The sequence below is a fragment of the Euprymna scolopes genome, chromosome 30, assembly GCF_053919585.1.
Source record: "Euprymna scolopes isolate OS-2025 chromosome 30, ASM5391958v1, whole genome shotgun sequence".
Lineage (NCBI taxonomy): Eukaryota > Metazoa > Mollusca > Cephalopoda > Sepiida > Sepiolidae > Euprymna > Euprymna scolopes.
In genome coordinates this window covers 98,668,381-98,688,598 of record NC_136511.1, presented here as the reverse complement: position 1 = coordinate 98,688,598, position 20,218 = coordinate 98,668,381, and the positions used below count along the sequence as shown (strand labels likewise).

The 20,218-nt window shown below is 35.5% G+C and overlaps 1 protein-coding gene across 1 annotated transcript in view; it reads right to left on the bottom strand.

Annotated features, from left to right (window-relative positions):
* The window catches only part of LOC145254900 (uncharacterized), a 199,085-nt gene extending 183,746 nt beyond the window's left edge, over positions 1-15,339 (bottom strand). The window contains exon 1 of the mRNA XM_080113833.1: positions 15,149-15,339. The gene's annotated coding sequence lies outside the window, so the exon portion shown is untranslated. The remainder of the gene's footprint in view (positions 1-15,148) is intronic.
* Between the last annotated feature and the right edge of the window lie 4,879 nt (positions 15,340-20,218).

Below are 20,218 nucleotides of genomic sequence, written 5' to 3'. Positions count from 1 at the left end.
TTTCCTGATGGTACTGATACGCAGAAGTTTAAATGTAATGTAAACCAACATCTTGTTTATCTTTCCTAGGCATGGTCCCCTGTGGTGATATGTCTTGTTAGGGGAGAACATGAATAAAAAAAAAAGCCATGGGAGTTATTACGCCAACTCGATTATCTCGAAATGAAAAGAACTTTAATGATTCAAAATAATCTTTATTTCTTGACTGTTTGCAAACGAATTTTTCTACAAACCAGGATTACACACATTTTATTACAAACATTTTGGATTACTACACCTTAATTATATACCTCTCTCTATACACATATATATCGTGTTTGCACAGTTGTTGGTTCATAGATGTACGTACTTGTGACGAAACAAAAATGTCATATTCTAAAAGACAGATACATTTATTAAGTAGTTTTATTTTTGAATAAGAAAATCAAATTTTATGAGTAACAGAAGAGCGGCTATCATGGCCACCATTTTGAAAACAATCTAAAAAAAACAAAGAGAGATAACTGAACAAAATTCAAACTTGTGAGATTTATGTTGTCATGCCTACAAATTGTCATTCATCACTCCAAAGTCATTTTTTTATAGAAATCAGACACTTGATCAATTTATGTGATTTTTAAGATTATAATATATTTATTTCGTCATGGGTACGTACATCATATAGAGTTTTCTTTATTTTTTTTTTAATACAAGGGGAATTCTGGACAAGAAGCAAATTTTTATTTATATGAACATTTTTGGTTACATTGCAGCCAGAGGAAGTTGAAACTAATGCACATATGTAGACAAAGCTTTCAGTATAAATAAAAATGTATACTATATATATATATATATATATATATATATATATATATATATATATATATATATATATATATATATCTTAGGGATGTACTGATTATCAAATTGGCCGATTACCGATTAATTATTTATTACATTGTAAACAAAGACAAATTAACTCCCTCTTTTGATTGCCAGTGAAAATTTATCGAAGAGACATGAATCGTCTACACCATATTATCAAATGACAGGCAAGACGCGCTGTTAACATGTAAACTTTTACAACTGAATGTGAGGAAAATAGATGTAAACAGATGGGAAATTTCCTTCTTTTCTCTTCCTATCGAATTAAAATTATTATCTTTTACTTTGAATCACTGTCAAAGAAAATTATTACTTCATCTTGCAGTTTTCATGTACAGTAAACTGCGACGATGTGCGAACCGAAAATAAAGCATTTCTCATCAGTTATACATCCTCATTTTTGGGCTCTTGCTACCATTACATATATATTTTTATTTTTCTAGTTTAGATAATGTATATTTTATTGAGATAAATTACTAATTAGATATCAGACATAAGTAATTTAAATGCGTAAAAAATTAACTAAATACTGACAGCAACCTTCAACCTAGATGACAACCAGTTTCTGCTGGAAATATTTTCATGTCAATCCCAAGAATAAGAATAAGAATACAGCTGCTTGCAAGTTATGTCGAACCATCATATCAAAGGGTGGCAAATCAGCAAAAACGAATAACATGTTAAACCATTTTAGAAAGGTTCATTCAAAAGAAGCCAAGGTTGCAGATTAGAAAAGGAAGCACAATGAATCAAACTACTATAGAATCAATATTGGACTAGAAGAAAGTTTGGGATATTAATGACTACAGGTCACAAGAGATCCATTATCTGATGAGAGAAATGCTGTTGAAATTCAACTATATTCTGTAACATCTGACATTGGATTTAATAGGCTTATTGAAAAACTTTGTTCAAATTATAGCATTTTATTAAAAAAGTACTTCACTACAAAATAATTTTCAATATGTTTACAAAAGTAAAACAAGAATTCAAATGTCTCCTGCCGAAATTAGCATTTCATGAATGACAGACATTTGGACAGCTACAACAGATAATGCTCCCTTTCAGTATTTGACAGGTCATTAGTTTTCAAATGACCTTGAACCGTGCAGAGCTGTGCTTAGAGTTGTTTCAGTCCCTGGTGCACACAAAGCTGCAAGAATAAGTGAAAAATTGCATGATGTTCTGAATGAGTATAAAATCTTCAATAAAGTTTTCTTAGTCTTGCAGGATTTAGGAGCAAATATGGTTGCTGATGTCAGGGAATGTAATTCAGAGTAACTATCATACATTGTAACTCAGTCTGTGAAGACAACCATTGCATCATTTAACAAAAATAGTCTCTCACTTCAATTGCTGTCTATCAGCAATTAGCAAACTAACTGAAATACAGGATCAGCTAAATTTGGAAAAAACAAACTCATTCAAGGTGTGACCACATGGTAGAATTCAACATATTATATGCTTAAAATAAATTAAGAACAATGAAAAGCTCTTGTAATGTGTGCCGTTGATAAGATTCCTACCTTAATAACTTACCAATGAGGACTTGTTCGAAAAAATATTCAATTCCAAAGTCCATTTTAAGAAATCAGCAAAGAAGCAAGTTACAGCACTTCAACCATATCAATGATAATACATACAAATTGAGATGTGAGGTTATTTCTGTCAAAAGTTGTCCAATCTACTTTTAGTATTTCTGACTTTAGTCGAATCCTTCTTACCATTGTTAATCAATTCAGGTTATCAATGGAAACAAGATTTTCATTGTGTATGTCTACTTTCCTAGACTCATCATTCAAATATTAATTAAAAAAAATTGGCTTAGAAAACATATTTAGAATTGGATTCTACGTCTACTTTCCACTGATGATAATGAAGCAGAATCAACTATTCTGTTGAGAGTGAAGAAGCACGAAAATGTGTAAATTACAACATTTGGTGCACACTTTGCTCTTTATTGAGCATATCGTGTCCTTTTTTCTCTTTTTTCCTTTCTCTTCTTGCACACACTTCCTAATTTGCATATGCGGTTTTTTGACTGCTGCTGCTGCTAATCTTTTCACAAGCCATCCTTCATTACTGCTGATACTTTCCAACACGCTCATATGTTAAAAAATCATTAAAGCACTTTGGATATGAATTAAACTTTTGTTGTGGTGGACAAAATGATTGTTTTTTTTACTGGGGGAGGGGGTCACTGCTTATTAAAGCGCAAGTCCCACTGTAGGATAAGAATCAATGAGTGTACAGTGGTCAGTGAGACAAAACCATGATGATCAGTAATGGTGGAACGTGGGTAAGGTTTAATTATTTAAGAGGGCAGATCAACAAGAACCTACTCAAACTTGAAAACAACAATGTTAAAGTCAACTAAGAAGCAACCCCCAAGGCTACGTGTTGCACAAACATACACTTATTGGAAAGAAACTTTGCTCATGGAATTTTCGTTTAAGAATAGATAGAGAGAAAGTGAAAGAAAATTGTTGACAGTTGTTGTAGCTAGACAAATGTTTTTTGGCATGTTTTAAAGGAGGGACCATAGATTGAAGCTCAGTTGAGCACTTACCATAAAAATAACGATAAGGCAGAGATAGACTTGCAACAACTCTTCTGTGAGAAAGAGGAAGTATAGCGGCGAAAAGGTCCTCTCCCACTAGATTTTGAAAAGGGTTTTGTACCCTGTCAAAAAAGGTTTTCTTAGCAGCTCCTCCCCAGATGTGGCAACAATACTCCATCTTCGGATGTATTTGGCTCTTCAATATTTTCTGGAGAGGTAGAATCCAATGAATATAGTGACCAGTAAAAGTTGGTTTATTGAAATACGAAAACCGAAAGTTTAACATCAAGAAATGGTAGTGAAGAATTGACTTCCTTATCAATAGTAAATTAAGCCTGAATGAATATTGTTGAGCAAGATGAAAACAAAAAACGGCCCCTGAAGTTTTTATTGTTTAAAAAATGAAAGGTATTTTCAACATAATAAAAGTAAATATCTAGTCTTTTAGAACCAGATAACAAATCTTTATGAAAATCTCCAAAGACATTGGCTAATGCCGGTCCCAAAAGAGAACCCATAGGAACCCCATCAATCTGTTTATACATAATGTCATCAAAACTGAACTGAGCTGATATTGTAGAAAATTTCATTAATTATATGAAAATACTTCCAGGAATAGTAGACTAGGGAAGGTGACTATGATATAAAGGTATTTGCACATACCTTAGAGAATAATTTTGTATAAAATTAGAAAATGAATACAAAAATGAACTATAATGTCTCAAAATTGTTTCAAAAATAGTGACAAGCCTTTGGCTATCTTATATTTTGAAGACTCTATCATAGATAATAGAGGTCTGTAGAGTACCTCATCATTATGAGTTTTAGTTAAACCATAGGAGCGAAGATGGATAGAACCAGGTTTGACAAATTAGAAATGCTAGTTGGAAGAGCTCACCTTAGCGACAGCTAAGAGAGAATTTACGGAAACCACTAAAAAACGCATCAAAGCACAAAAACTAGAAACTCGAGACTTCTGGAAAATCTACAACAGTGTAGTAAATAATGGGCAATCAACAATTCCCCCACTAACCAACAATCACGAGGTTGTCTCCTCAGCAACCGAGATGGCTGACATGCTTGCCAGTCGGTTTGCCTCAAACTCCACACTGGACCCTTCCAACCACCCCCTACCTGACTTTCCTATGCGGACAGACGCCACGCTAGACAATCTGAAAATCACCCCTGCTAAGGTGCATGCTATCATAAAAAACCTTGACACTTCAAAAGCATGTGGACCTGATCTCATCCCAGCTGTGCTATTAAAAAAATGCTCAGCCGAAGTAGCTCCAGGTCTCTCCAAACTCTACAATAAATGCCTTAATGAAGCTTGCTTTCCGGGCTGTTGGAAAACTGCTTCTGTTGTACCAGTATTCAAGAATTCTAGCGAAAGGACTGACCCATTAAATTATCGCCCCATTAGCCTCCTCCCACTTTTTGCCAAAATATTTGAGACCTTAATTAACCATGCTCTAGTCCATCACCTTACAGATGCTAAACTTCTGACTGACTGACAATATGGATTTAGACAAGCCCGTTCCACAGCAGACATCCTAACTGTAATCTCTGAACGCATATACCATTCACTGGACAAAGTGGAGGAGGGCAGAGCGGTAGCTCTAGATATATCTAAGGCTTTTGACAGGGTATGGCATGAGGGTCTCCTTAGGAAAATTAGATCATATGGTATCACTGGTAGGATACTTAACATAATTAAATCCTTTTTAGATAAGAGAAAAATCCAGGTTGTCCTCGACGGTCATACATCTAAACAATATGATATAAATGTGGGAGTGCTCCAGGGGTCTATCCTTGGACCTCTATTGTTCCTGATATTCATAAATGACCTCTCCGACAAAATTGCCTCTGAGATGGGTATATATGCTGATGACACTACACTCTATGGCAGGCACGACAGGAAGACGAATGAGCACATATCTAAAGAAATGGCAGAAACACTAGAGGAAGACCTCCAATCTGTAGTGGAATGGGGACAAAAAATGGTTGGTCACGTTCAATGCCGCCAAGACTAAACTAGTTTCATTCAATAATTACAAGAAACCCTCTCTGCCACCTATAGCAATGACCAACGACTCTTTATCTGAGAGTCCATCTTTCAAACTCCTTGGCCTAACGTTCACAGGAAACATGAGTTGGAACAATTACATTGAAGGCATTGCCAGGGCCGCTGCAAGAAAGGTGGGCTCTCTCTACCGTGCTAGACAACTACTAACACCCGAAAGTATCCTGTACCTCTATAAGGCCACCATTCGCCCATGTATTGAGTATTGTTGTCACATCTGGGCTGGTGCATCTGCTACTAGTCTCTCGCTCCTTGACAAGGTTCAAAAGAGAGTCGCAAACCTGATAGGCCCTGAACTGGCATCTAAGCTTCAGCCTCTGTCCCATCGACGAAATGTTGCATCCCTCTACCTGTTCTACAAGTACTTTAATGGTGAATGCTCTGACGAACTGCAAGCACTTGTGCCCCCACGACGTGAACACCCTCGACAAACCTGACAGGCTGCTAAATCCCACCCCCACACTGTAGAGATCCCTAGATGTAAAAGATCTTTCTACTCCAATAGTTTCTTCCCCAGAACCGCTAGACTTTTGAATTCCATTCCAGGTCCCTGCTTCCCCAACAGTACTGACGTGCAGAAATTCAAGTGTAACGTGAACCGACATCTTGCTGCCCAAATCCCTACATAGTACCCCAGTAGTTGTTGCCCCTGATAGTAGCCCCCACACCAAAGTGGCAATTTGCCTTGTTTGGGGTGAAAATGTAATAAAAAAAACCAAAAAAAAAAAAAACCTCTTAAACTATTTGAACAGAGATTTTTGAAACTTGATCTCAATAAATATAGTGGAATCATGTGTATGTACTGAACCTAGGCATCCCCAGGATAATCCTCATTTATTAACATAATCTTGATGATCAACGATGGCGACGTCTGAGCGTTTGTCAGGGTTTCTGATTATTAAAGATTTATTATGGCAGTAGTAGTATGGAAAATAGTTACTTTGTCATTTTTTGATTCACAGAAAGAGACAGGTATATCAATAAATAACGATAGAGCAGAGATAGACTTGCAACATCTCTTCTGTACGAATAAGTAATTTCATTTGGTCTTAATGTTGTATATTGAAGGGGGCAAATCCCAATATTTAGAGAAATTAAGTAATTAGGGTTGAATATAATTATTATTAAGTAATTAGGGTTGAATATAATTATTATTAAAGGAGAATGCTGGATCAAAAGTTAAAATGAATATATTATTGCTATTTCGATGTGATTCCAGGAATGCAGTGGAATTATCCATTGTAGTTAGAAACAACTATACAACAAAGTTAGGTCAGAGTAAGAATAATGGTACAATGCAATTAAGGAATGTTCTTTGTGTTGCCAGAATGCGTATTGAAAGCATGTGCAATGTCCATGTGCAAAACATGTACATGTTTGGCCACGTTCTGATGTCACAAAGAAATATAAAATCAATATATACAGTTAAGTTATATTAGAGAGAGAGAGAGAGTTCAATCTGAGTTTAGTTAGGGAGAGAGAGAGATTCAGGAAGAGAGGATAACCTAAGCACCTTTCGAAGCAAAAAGGAGGAAGGTGAGAAATTTTAGTAATTTAGCCAGGCATGGAATTCTCATCTGCAGCTTAAAAAAAAAATTTTTTAATTACATTTTCATCCCAAACAAGGCACAATGCCACTTTGACGTAGGGGGCTACTATGAGGGACCTGAGTTGCAAGGATACTATGTAGGGAGTTGAGCAGCAAGATGTCTGTTCACATTACACTTGCATGTCAGTACAGTTGGGGAAGCAAGAAACTGGAAGGGAATTCCAGTCTAGTAGTTCTGGGGAAGAAACTATTTGAGTAGAAGGCCTTCCTACATCTAGGGATCTCTACTGTGTAGGAGTGGGACTTTGCTGCTTATCGGGTTTGTCGGGGTATTTACATCAAGGGGATAGAAGGGCTAGTAATTCATTGGGGCATCCACCATAAAAATACTTGTAAAACAGGCAGAGGGATGCAAAATAAAGGCCTTCATTTGTTTGTAAGCCTTCGTCATCATTTCAACTAACGTAATGTGTTTTTGACTTTCAAGTTTATATCATCATGCTGTCCCATAATATTGTATAATGAACTTTATATGAAACCCCTTTCCAAAGTGTTGACTGTACTTCCCTCATCAATAATGCTTCTCCCCTCCATGTTGAAAGAACTGTTCATAAACACTTCTCTCTTCACACCTTTATCTCTTATATTATAAATGTGAACTCCCCAAGTAATTGGGTTGTCGTCATCGCTGTGTACCCCGTTATGCGTCCCCTGCTCTGTGACCTCTCCCATGCTATGTAACATTAAGATCATTAACCTTAGAGTTGGATACAAATGAAAGTCTTGTTAATTGAACAAAAAGACTTTAAATTCAGAGTAAATTTCTTTACCTTTTGTAATTGTGGGAGAAATGCAAAAGTCGAAACCATGTGAAAGGCTGTTAAGTTCATATCAGGACAACTGAGAGGAAGAAATAAACTAATAGCAGGGTTCACTGAACCAAATTACAAAAAGTAAATGTAGTTTATGACGTTTTTGAATAGTTACTCCGAAAAGCTACATTTGTAAATTAATGCAACATACCATATAAACCTTATTTTGTTGTTTCGATTTTTGCGCGATTATTAAGGATTCTAGTGCAATGCTTATGGCAACCATCTTTTTTTTTCATGCTCACTGAACAGAATAGACACTCGTTTTGTTTTGCACCAAAAATGTTTTAAAAATATGTTAAACCACAAATAAATTTATCCAGGTAGGTATGAGAATAACTTATTTTGCCTTTATTTAGTGTTTAGATTTTGGCACGGATAGAGAGTCGGGAAAATCGTTGATGGTGGTTGTAGCTAGCCAAGTACTTGTATAAAAGTTTGGCAGGAGGAAGCATAGATTGAAGTTCAGATGAACACTTACCATTAAAATAACGATAGAGCAGAGACTGGCTCGCAACATCTCTTCTGTGGAAATGAGATTGCAGAACAGAGCAAAGGGCATCACCTATTCGATTTCAAAATTGATTTTGAACTCTGTCAAGGCAGTATAGGCAGTATAACTCCAAGCAGCTTTTGCTCAGATGTGACAACAGTACTTCATATTAGGGTGTCTTTGGCTTTTATAGAGGTAGAGGATTGTGTTGGGAGTATGATAGTCTTTAGAGCAGTAGAATGATGCAACAATTTTTCCAGTGACTTTGGCAACAGATTTGATGTAAGTCTTCCATTATTAAAGGTTAGTCACAGTAGCTTGTCGAAAACAAGAGTCATTCATATCAATTGGGGCCAAGTGGGAATCAGAGTATTTATGGTGAAAAAATAAAAGCTTGATTTTGGATGCGTTCAAATTATCCCGCAATCTTTTGTCCTATTTTGCCATGTGCCCAAGGTTGGAGGAGAGAAACTCAAAAAGATCTTGGTCATTGTTGGCCTTTGAAGTGTTGCCATAGATGATAGTGTCTGTGTATATGTTGATAAATGAACTAGGAATGTGATTTGGAAGATCATTAATGAAAATAAAGAAGAGAGTTAGGTACAGGTGTGATTCTTGAAACATGCCAGCATTGATAATTTGAGGTTCGGACTTCTGCCCATCGACAATTACTTGTATAAACCTATCGGAGAGAAAAGATTTGATGCTTGAGAAGACATTTCCAGATATTCCATAGCTAGAAATCTTGTGAAGTAGATTTTTATGCCAAACCCTATCAAATGACTTTGATATGTTAAGAGCTATTGCTTTAGAGAGGAAACCCCATTGATAGATTCACAGATTTTATGTGAAATTAGTCAGTACATCAGCTGTAGATCTCACAGGACGAAAGCTATATTGATTGTTACTGAGTAGGTTGATTTTCCTCAGGTGGTTATTTAACACAGATTTAAGCAACTTATCCATGATACACAGAAAACTAATTGGTCTGTACTGAGATACAGAAGGCAGATTTTCAGTATTTTTAGCAGTGTCTGGGCAGACTAATGACGTTTTCCAAGATGTTGGGAAGCATTTCTCTTTTAGGCATCAATTGAACAACTTTGCAAGATTGGGTGCTAATTCCTGTCGCAACTTTTTGAGTATTATAACTGGAATATTGTGAGGACGAGCTGTTTTATTAGCATCAAGGTTCTTAATGATTGTGGCAACATCACAAACAGCTATGTAGATGTCGTCCAGATTGTTTTTGGTCTTAAAAGGGAATTTGGTCTGATTGCATCGGGTTGAGTTTCAAAGTTCTTGGCAAAGAGTTTGGCTTAAAAGCAAGCAAAGCAGATGCTGATCATATCACCTAAGGACTGTTGATGATGGTCAGGATAGAAGACTTGCATCTGTTCAAGACCTTGTTTGTTATTCGCCAAAACTCATGGGAACTAAGCCTCTGTTCTTCTTCTTTGAACTTGATGGACTCTCTTGCGTTCCTTTTGCAGTGATTGCTGGCAAATCTAAAGGCGACTTTAGTTTCCAAACATCTATTTACAATTAAAGTAATTGAAGTAATGGTTTTTATGTGAGATGGTGGTAGTACATTCCGACTGCCACCATTTCACATGGCTGTTCAGTTTCTGTTGGAATTTCTTGAAGAGTATGTAGCTGTCTATGTTGTTGATTAATCAACCAGTTAAGTCAGATGCTATAGTGGACACATTCTTTTAAAACATAGAGCATAGGAATAGTTGGCCGAAACGTCATGAAGCAACAACCAATAAAGATGAGAATAATAGTCCACAATGAATTAATATAAATGCTGTTATTTTAATGCAACACGTTCAGAACATGTTTTAGTTAAAGTTCGTTCTTTATGATTGCTATATAATGCTATAAATAACATACACATCGGCCTGAGGATGCTGACCTTATTAAAGCTTTGACTAAAACATGTTCTGAATATGTAGTCTGTATACATATTAAATTAAAAAGATGAGGAATAAAAGTTACTTAGAACTTTACTATATCATCAGCTCAATAAGGAAAAAAATGAGAGAGAAATAAAAAAGAACATCTTTGGACCATGGCATTTCGAAGTTAAATGCTTCTCATCAGAGGAGGAGAAACACGGCATTATAACACTATAAAGGTATACAAAGATAAAACCAGCTTGAGAACGTTTACATTAGAACTGAAAAAGTAAAAAAAATATGGTGTGAATTAATGGGGACTATTTTTTTTTCTTTCCAATTCTGCTTTATTGTAACTGGCGTTCTAATGGATTCCTCTCCATGGATTTTCTATAATGCTCGAAACTTTTTGGTCATAGGCCATATTTTAAAAAAAATTATTTTTGAGTTGAATATTAATTTCAAATTATTAGGTTATTTTTTTGAAGGAACTTTTTGGAGTTTGAATTCATACTTTTGGAATAAAATTGTCCCATTTTTTTTCTAGTGATCACTTCTCTTAAATTATATTTCCCAATTCTTATAGTGACCACTTTTCTCTTAATTTTGTGCTACACTGTTGATAGCAATTTTGAATATGCTCATACATATTGATTGCTCGAACTGACTACTAATGTGTGAGGTTCTTTTTGGGGATTGATACACCCGGTTACACTGCATTGGATTTCAGGACCTCCTTAGATCAATTCCAGACATGTGGAATATGTCTGAAAACTATTTTACCTGCGAATTTACATTTGCAGTCCATCCTCTGAGCACTCCCTGATCATTTAATGACCTCTCAGGTTCAAGCGAGGATTATTTTACTTAAGATTCCTTCCATTGGAGTTAATTTTCGAACCAATTCCTATTGGACTAATATCGTCCCACCTGGATTTCTATTGAGGATTACCTTACCCAAAATTTATTGCTTTGGTATTTATTTTCAAATCAACATCTATTGCACTTATTGTCATTATTTTTCCAAAGATTTTCGTTGAAGTATCTTTTTTTGTTTTACATTTTTCCTTTCTCTCTACTCGTTTTATTAATTTTTTTTTTTTTTTACTTACTTTCATCTTTTCTTCTCTATTTTCTGTTGTCCATCCCCTCCCCTACCAACACCCCTGTTTTTTTATTCCGATCCCCTTTAATAATCTCTCTCTCTCTCTCTCTCTCTCTCTCTCTCTCTCTATATATATATATATATATATATATATATATATATATATATATATATATATATATATATATATATATGAAATACTGGTGTTATTTCGGAGATTTCCTGCAATACTATTGCTCAACTAAAGTTTGATTGTCCAGTCTACGCTACTTTTAATCCTAATCCATAATTGGAGGGATGATATATGGATTCATACCTTTGCCAAGAGTACTAGTGATGCAGTGATGATGCACTGGAACGGCTCAGGAGATGTACGGTTGGGATTGCGTAACCCTTGCCTAAACTCGCAATAAGCCCATTCCAAAGGAAATACTCACTGTCTATCAAAACAGAAAGGCAAACAACTAGTATTTTTCTTTTTTTCAATAATCGTGATCTCAGCGTGGGAATCAGCAACAACTTGCATCGGTGATTTTTTTCTTTATATTATCCCCCCCCTCCTGTCCCATAAAAATATTCGAACTCTATTTCGAAGCCCCGTCTCTAAATAATAATAATAATAATAATAATTAAAAAAAAAAAAAAAATGCTGTGTAATTAATTTTAATTTGAAAAGAAACCATTTGTTTTTATATCTCTCTTGTGATATTCAAAACGAATTGGCTTTAAAAATGATATAAAAATGCACACACACACACACACACACACACACACACACACACACTAATTGGGTTCAGGTTTCCCTTGTCTCAATATTCAAAATCTAATTATCATTTTTATTTATTTAATTAATTTTTAAACAGCAAAGAATAAAGAATTTTAAAAAGCTTTAGGGGTCGACTCGCCAGCTGGCCGGAAGTTAGAAACTAAAAATTTTTATATTAGAACCTTGAATCTTGCATTTATAAAAAAAGATCTTTATATATTTTTAAAATTTTCTATAAAAATAAAAATTATTTTTGTTAGATTTCAAAAAAAAAAAAATGTAATTAAATTAATAAAACATTACTTTTCTGTTGGAAAAATTAAGCTTGTTAAAAACTATGTCATGTGTAAAAACATCGTGTGTTAATGTTAAATACCGTATACAAAATATGTGCGCGTATATAAATAAATATACCCGTAAATAAATACATGTTTATTAAATTATGGACGAGCACGAGCGGTGGTAGAGGATACGAGTGCGTATGGAGAACCACTTCCATGACCTACATTAATGTTTTTCTTTAATTAACACAAGCCGCCCTGTTTTAAAGAATAAATATCATTTGAGAGAGAGAGAGAGAGAGAGAGAGAGAGAGAGAGAGAGAGAGAGAGAGAGAGAGAGAGAGAAAACGCTACAAATGCTGAAAAATATAGATCCAATTAATTTCTTCAATATTTTTGTTTATAAATATGTTTATAAATTTTTATGCATAAAATCTATTTCTAAACTAATTAACTGATCATAATGGATTTTTGAACACAACCTCAACCTCTGCCCTCTAGGTGTAAAGTGACCATATATGGAGTATATTTAAAGACCTTAGAAACCTCTGAGTTTTGTGAAAATTTCTCTATCATTTAGAATATTTTCTAGGGACGTAAGGGGATGTATAATGTAGGCACAACTTCCCATTTGAAAATTAAAATTAAATCAGATTTGCATTAAATTTAATCTCTAGTCATTAGACAACAATTAAACAATTACTTATTAAGACTTCTTAAGCCTTACATTTTAGACACTTTCTAAAAACAAAATCATGTATTGGATTTTGAAAAATATTAAAATAAAGTTCATAGACATCAGATTTTGTATCATTATATCTTGATTTTAACTGTTCTGTTCAGGGAATTAATTTTACCTATCCTGGGACGAGTAATGTGTGTGTGTGTGTGTGTGTGTGTGTGTGTGTGTGTGTGTGTGTGTGTGTGTGTGTGTGTGTGTGTGTGTGTCCGCGCGTACTCTCTTATAATGTTCTTATTTCGGTTAGTAAGGAATTTATTTAAAGATAAAACAAGATCTCTTTCACACTGTGAAAATATATATTAATGTATTTTAAAGTAAAATATTGTTTAAAATGAAAGATCTCAGAATATTTCCTTCAGAAATAATAATTGACTACCCACACGCACACACATCCGATCTTATAGATAGATGGATAGATAGATAGATAGATAGATAGATAGATAGATAGATAGATAGATACTGTGTGTGTGTGTGTGTGTGTAAGAGATAGATAGAGAGAGAGAGAGAGAGAGAGAGAGAGAGAGAGAGAGAGAGAGAGAGAGAGAGAGAGAGAGAGAGAGAGCTAATGAAAAGGAAAAGGAAAAGAACACTCACCCCTGTAGCTAGGAATAATAAACATTAAACGAAAATATAGCACATCTCTCAACACGGGAGAGGCTACTATTTCTTTCTAGTCAGGTTTAGTATGTTTGTGTTAATGTTTTCTTCACACACACACACACACACAAACAAAAAGAAAAAAAAGAAAAAAAGGAATCCGAATTATTTTTAGGGCATCATACACATTTGTGTTAACACAAATGCCCTAAAAATACAAATATAATGCTTACAACTACACGTTTTGAAAAGCAAAATAAAAAGGGCCGATGTAAGTAAATTTAGAGAAACGACTTAAAAACAACTTGCGTATGAATTCTTGCAAGATCTTTAACATTTCAGTGGAATCATGAAAAAGAAAAACGCCTTTTTTATCGAGTTGTTGGGTTACAGAAAATATTCAAATCTCACCGAATACCACCTCTGCCTGCAGAATAGATGATATAGAGTTTAGATCTACATATTTAATAATTTAATCGATCTATCTATCTATCTATCTATCTATCTATCTATCTATCTATCTATCTATCTATCTAGATAAATAGATAGATAGATAGATAGATAGAACATATGTATGTTCGCATGTATGCACGCACTCGCACTCGCACTGCTACCGAAAACAACACTATAAGATCGGATACATACAATGTTAATATTTCTGTTATATATATATATATATATATATATATATATATATATATATATATATATATATATATATATATATATATATATATATATATATATATATATATAATAGCTCGTAATCTGCACAGAAATGTTTGTGTTTCATTCAAGAATGACAGCATCGGATTAAAATATAATTTTACACTATGTACACTTAATTTGAAATCTAAAATGGTATAACATCAGATTGATTTAAATATTAAAAAAATACTGAAATAAAACAGGAAACATGAACTGGATTTGTAATAGTGGGAGAGAGGGAGATGGAGTAAAAAGAGTAGAGGGAGGGGGATGAGATATTTATAGGTTATATGGGAGTTGCGAGAGAGATTCATCACACAATATATAATGTACAGTCGAGTACATATATAATGGACATATTTTTTACCAACTATAAATATAAATTTAAATGAACAAATATGCATAGATAAACATGAACAAAAATAAAAAATAAAAACAATGTATTATTTTTCTCTGTGTGTACGTGTGTAATCTATGTAATCAACACGAGCACAGGTCTCTGCTTTTGTGTGTTGTATTTTAACACAAAAAATACACAGAGACACGCGATCGTCACCAAGAAGCAAAATAGCATGCAAGTTGGGATGTATGCTTTGATAAAGTTTACTTTTACAGTGTAAAGTTTACCTTTTTTTGCGAAAGAAAATGATTACTCCGTTCGTAGTTCAAGAAGAAGGTGATAGCGATTTCATTTTCTTTCTTGCTATCTTTCTTTTTCTTTCCCTTTTTTTAATAGTTAAAGGGAAAGAAAAAAAGAGAGAAAGTTCTTCTAACCAGAGAGGACAAACAGTTCCCCAGTTACATGAACGAAGGAGTGAGCAGGAGGAGGAAGAGGGGGACATGGTTACTAAGTGGGAGTATGTACGGAAGGGGAGGAGAGACGGACGAGAGAGACAAACATAGAGAGAAAGGGAGGGTTGAAAGGCATGGCAAGGTGCGCGTACGAACGAGCGCGTGCGTGCGTGCGAGAAACCCCGGCGCGTGTTTAAGGGAAGGGAGGAGGTGATGTACGGGAGGAGGATGAAGGGATAGGGGTTTTTGCCTATGAAATAAGAGAAAGTTGGAAACAGGGATCATAAAAAGAAAGAAAAGGGAAGGAAAAGAAACAAATGAAGGGAGTAAAAGGGAGAGGAGTGCCTATCGGCAAACTATATAGAGTACATAAATAAGGTGAGGAGTAAATTAGGTAACAGGCGGAGGAGAGAAAGAGAGAGAGAGAGAAAGAAAGAGAGAGAGAGAGTACTTCCCCCAGACTAATCACGTGACTTTAAACTGATTTTTTTTTTGCCCGTCTATCTGACGGAGACGAAAAAATAAGGGATTTTCATAAGAAATGGGCTTTCCCACTCTCTTTCTCTTTTTTCATCTCTCCCTCTCTTTATGCTTTATCCTCTCTAAATGCTTTTCATTTCATTCTTTCTTAGAAGCTTTTAATTTACCCCCCACTCTCTCTCTTTACTTAAACCAGATAACATTTACGAACACCTTGTAATTGTATAAGGAAAAGAAAACATACTGCAACCTTAGATACTGTGTAACGATTAACAAGGAGAAAGTAAGGAAGCACAAAAGTGACATAAAAAGAAATCGTTTTTTGTTTTTATATTCTCTCTGGATTATATCCACTTAAAATATAAATTGATGTTTTTTTTGTCTTTTTTTTACATGGGGGATCACCACTTACCAAGGCCCGGAAGCCACTCGGGGATAAGGGTTATTGTGTGTACAATAATCAATGGGATAATATCGTAGTAATAGTTGATATTGGAGATTTGATAAAGTGTCTTACTTAAGGGGACGATTAATTAGGAATTTGCTTATGTTGGACTTGAAGACATCCAAGTTGTAGTCAGGTGGGAAACAGGCAAACGGAAGAGAATTCCACAGGCGTGCGCGCACTTCTCTGAAAGAAGCTTTGTTCATGGAATCTACGTTTTGATTTAGGCACAGATAAAGATAATATTTCCTTTTTCTTTATCTAAACTTAAAAGAAAACAAATAACATTTGATTTTTTATCCAGAATTCCCCACAAAGAAAAATATAAAGAAAATTCTGTACGTACGACGATTGTATCCATAACGAAATGAAAATATATTTAAAAAAAAATCACGTAATTGATCATAGTTTTATCATTTTCTAAAGCTATTAATTGGAATTCGTAGGCATTAAAACATAAATCTAGTATGAATTGTTGCGTTATCTCCCTTTGCTTCATCATAATTTTTTTCAAAATGGCGGGCGAGACAGTCACCCCTCCTGCGATACCTATAAAATTTGACTTTCTTTATAAAAATAAAACTACTTGCTCAATTTACGTGATTTTTAGAATATAATATTTTCATTTCGTTACAGCTGCATACATCATAGAGATTTTCATTTTAATATAGGAGGAATACTGAACAAGAACCAAAAATGTTATTATTTACCCACACATTGTCAACCGTAACTAGAAATGAGATTCCATTTTTTGCATACGATTTACATGAAAAAAATTGTAATAATTAAATTTTTAGAGGGAGTTAAATTTATTATATAAATTTAACCTAAAGTCATCTTCCAATTCTTTAGTGCATGGCATAGGACAGAACGAGTAATTATTATTTTTGTATTTCCAGTTTGATAATAAAAAAAATTATTACTTGTGTTGCAAGAGCCACTCACTTACGACTAAGAAAGAGACAGAAAAAATATACAAGGGGCGTGCAATAATGCCCCTGATCCACTTCCAGTTGCCTGATCTAGCTGAAATTTTGCATGTGCAATGATCTATATCTCTACGGGTTATGTGGCAAATTACAGCTCTGAACTGATTGTAGTTTCTGTTTTACAGGTGTTTGTACTGAGTCAGGTGTGAAATGGAGCCTGTTGAATGTTGAGCAGTAATCCGGTTTTTGTATTTGAAAGGACGCACACCACAGGAGACTTTTGATGAAATGGAAGAAACTTATGGTGATAATGCCCCATCATATGACCTTGTAAAACGCTGGTATCGTGAATTCAAACATTGCCGGAAGTCTGTGGAAACAGCTCCCAGACCTGGTTGCCCCCCCCTCCCTTCTGCCATTGATGAGGAATCTCTCTGTCAAGTTGAGGCTACCATTTTGGAAGATCGGTGCATTATTATTCGCCAAATAGTCCAAGATATCAAGATTAGTACAGAGTTTGTAGAAACTATCATTTATGACCATTTGCATATGCATAAGGTGTCTGCAAGATGGATTCCCAGGTTGCTCATACCATTCCAGAAGCGAGAACGCATCGAGTGCTCGAGGATGAATTTGGAGATGTGCCAAGAAGATGAGTCAAAGTTTTTCAAAAAACTGATTACACAGGATGAAACCTGGGTCCATCACTATGATCCAGAGACCAAAGCCCAGTCAATGCAGTGGAAGCACTTGGACTCACTACCTCCAAAGAAGGCAAAGGTGCAGCCCTCTGCTGGCAAGGTCATGCTCACAGTCTTCTGGGACCAGGACAGAGTAGTGATTACAAATTTCCTGGCAAAGGGTACCACAATTACAGGAGCCTATTATGCTTCACTTTTGAGGAAATCAAGGGAAGCTATCAAAATCAAGAGGCAGGGCAAGATCAGCAAAGGTACCCTCCTCCTGCAGGACAACGCTCTGGTCCACAACTCGCATGTCGCCAGATCAGAAGCACAGGCATGTGGTTATGAAATTATACCCCATCCTCCCTACTCTCCTGACCTTGCACCCTCTGACTTTCACCTCTTCCCAGCCATGAAGTTGTTTTTGAAGGGAAAGCATTTCCCAGATGCAGCAGCCTTGATTTCTGAAGTCACGTCGTGGTTCGGGGACCAACCTGGGGTGTTCTACAAAAACAGTCTCCAGAGCTGCATCAAACGATGGGAGAAATGCATAACTCTGGGTGGTTCCTATGTAGAGAAAGACTAATAACTGTGCCAAGTTTCGTTGCTCTACTCCTATGGGAAGTGGGTCAGGGGCATTACATATGGCACGCCCCTCGTAGAACAGGAAATTGCAGATGAATAGTTTTTATGGCACTGGAAAAAAATAGATAAATAAATAAATAAATAAATAAATGGAAAGGCTGGAGGTTCTGGAGGACGTCAATGAGAACTGGATGACCGGAAAAGGTTTAAATATTTATTTGAACAAAATATAAAAATACATAATGAACAAATTAGGCACAAGACCATTGAAAAGTGTTGGGGATAATGGGTGTCGTTGGTCATCTTTTGTCTCAAATAATTAAAATTGTTCATCCTACTCTTAATATCTCAATCACCACAATACCACATTTACTCAAGGGATTGTCCTACTAAAGAGAACCCCAAATTTGAAAAAAGTTTTATTGAATTATTTACAGTAATTACATTCCATTGGCTAGGGAATGAGGAATAAACAAAAAAAAATACAAAAATTGGTTAGTAAGGTCATCCCAACCCTTTTTAAATAATAGACCATCCACTGTTTTTTTGGTTTGCCAAAAACAAGCAGGTCAATCTTTAAATGGGAGCGGGATTTAAGTGGGTGAAAAGAAAGAGAGGGTTGCAAAGTGGGTAGAGTCCTTCGAAGATGAGTGTATATTAGGGATAAACGCCAAAGACAAAAAGAAATAAAAGTGGGGAGTGAGTATTTTGGAGGCTTTCTATTACTAGGGAGGAGGGGGGGGCTCATTTACTCTACTAGCTAAGAATCTTGAAACTTAAAAACTTACCCATCTTATCTCAAGCATGACGTTCATACTACCATCCGTGCTACAGCCAAGAGTGCGAGAAACACCATCCATCTCTCCCTGTCTCACTGCAAGCCAACAGTGTCGATAACATAAGAAAACGTTGGAGTTTGGAACATTCAAAGAAAGTGTGCTCGGTTGTTTCATCTTCAAATGAACCGCAGCAGGGACACTCGAATGTCTCCCATATTTTGACACTGTGTTGCATGGCATCGAAAAAGTTGAATGTCAGTTTTGGGAACTGGTGTGGCAGTGTCAATTGCTGCTCCTATTTTGTTTGCATTAGATTGAAACAATTCCATACATGCCTGCCGACAAAAACAGACACATGACTAACATGTCACAACTATGCATGCTAAAAATAGTGATGATGTTTTTCAACAATAAAGAAAACGCAAAAAAAATTCAATTTTTCCCAACTAAACAAAAATAAGACTTTTATTTTGGATGGAAAAGAAAATGTATATAGGCAATAAACACTAGAGACATTTTTACCTGTAAGAAATCCAGCACAATATTAATTATAGCCATTCATTTGTTTAGGGACACCATCGCCTGTAGCATGAATGGCTTTCAATGAAGCCAATGATTTTACAACAAATCTCCAGAATGGTTTGGGAGCAAGGAGCCCCTCTCCAGATCGCAACTTTGATGTGCCCAGTCAAGTCAATCGAGCCCAGTAGCCAAATGGACTCAGCAACAGTAGCAGCAGTGGTTCAGACAGCCCTTTTTAGGACTAAGTACTAGAAACTATTATTACACTTCAAACAGTCCTTTTCAGGGCTAACGTTCAACAAACTATCTTAATGTCATACCCTCTCTGCTATTGTCTGCCCTCTGAGACTCCTCTCTACTCCTCCAGTGACTCCAGCGGCTCTAGCTCACTCTTGCAGCTTCCAGCCACCAGCTCTAGTGGCCACTGAGGTCCAGATACCCATTTCCTGTGCTCATTGACATCCAGCTGTATACTTCAGTGA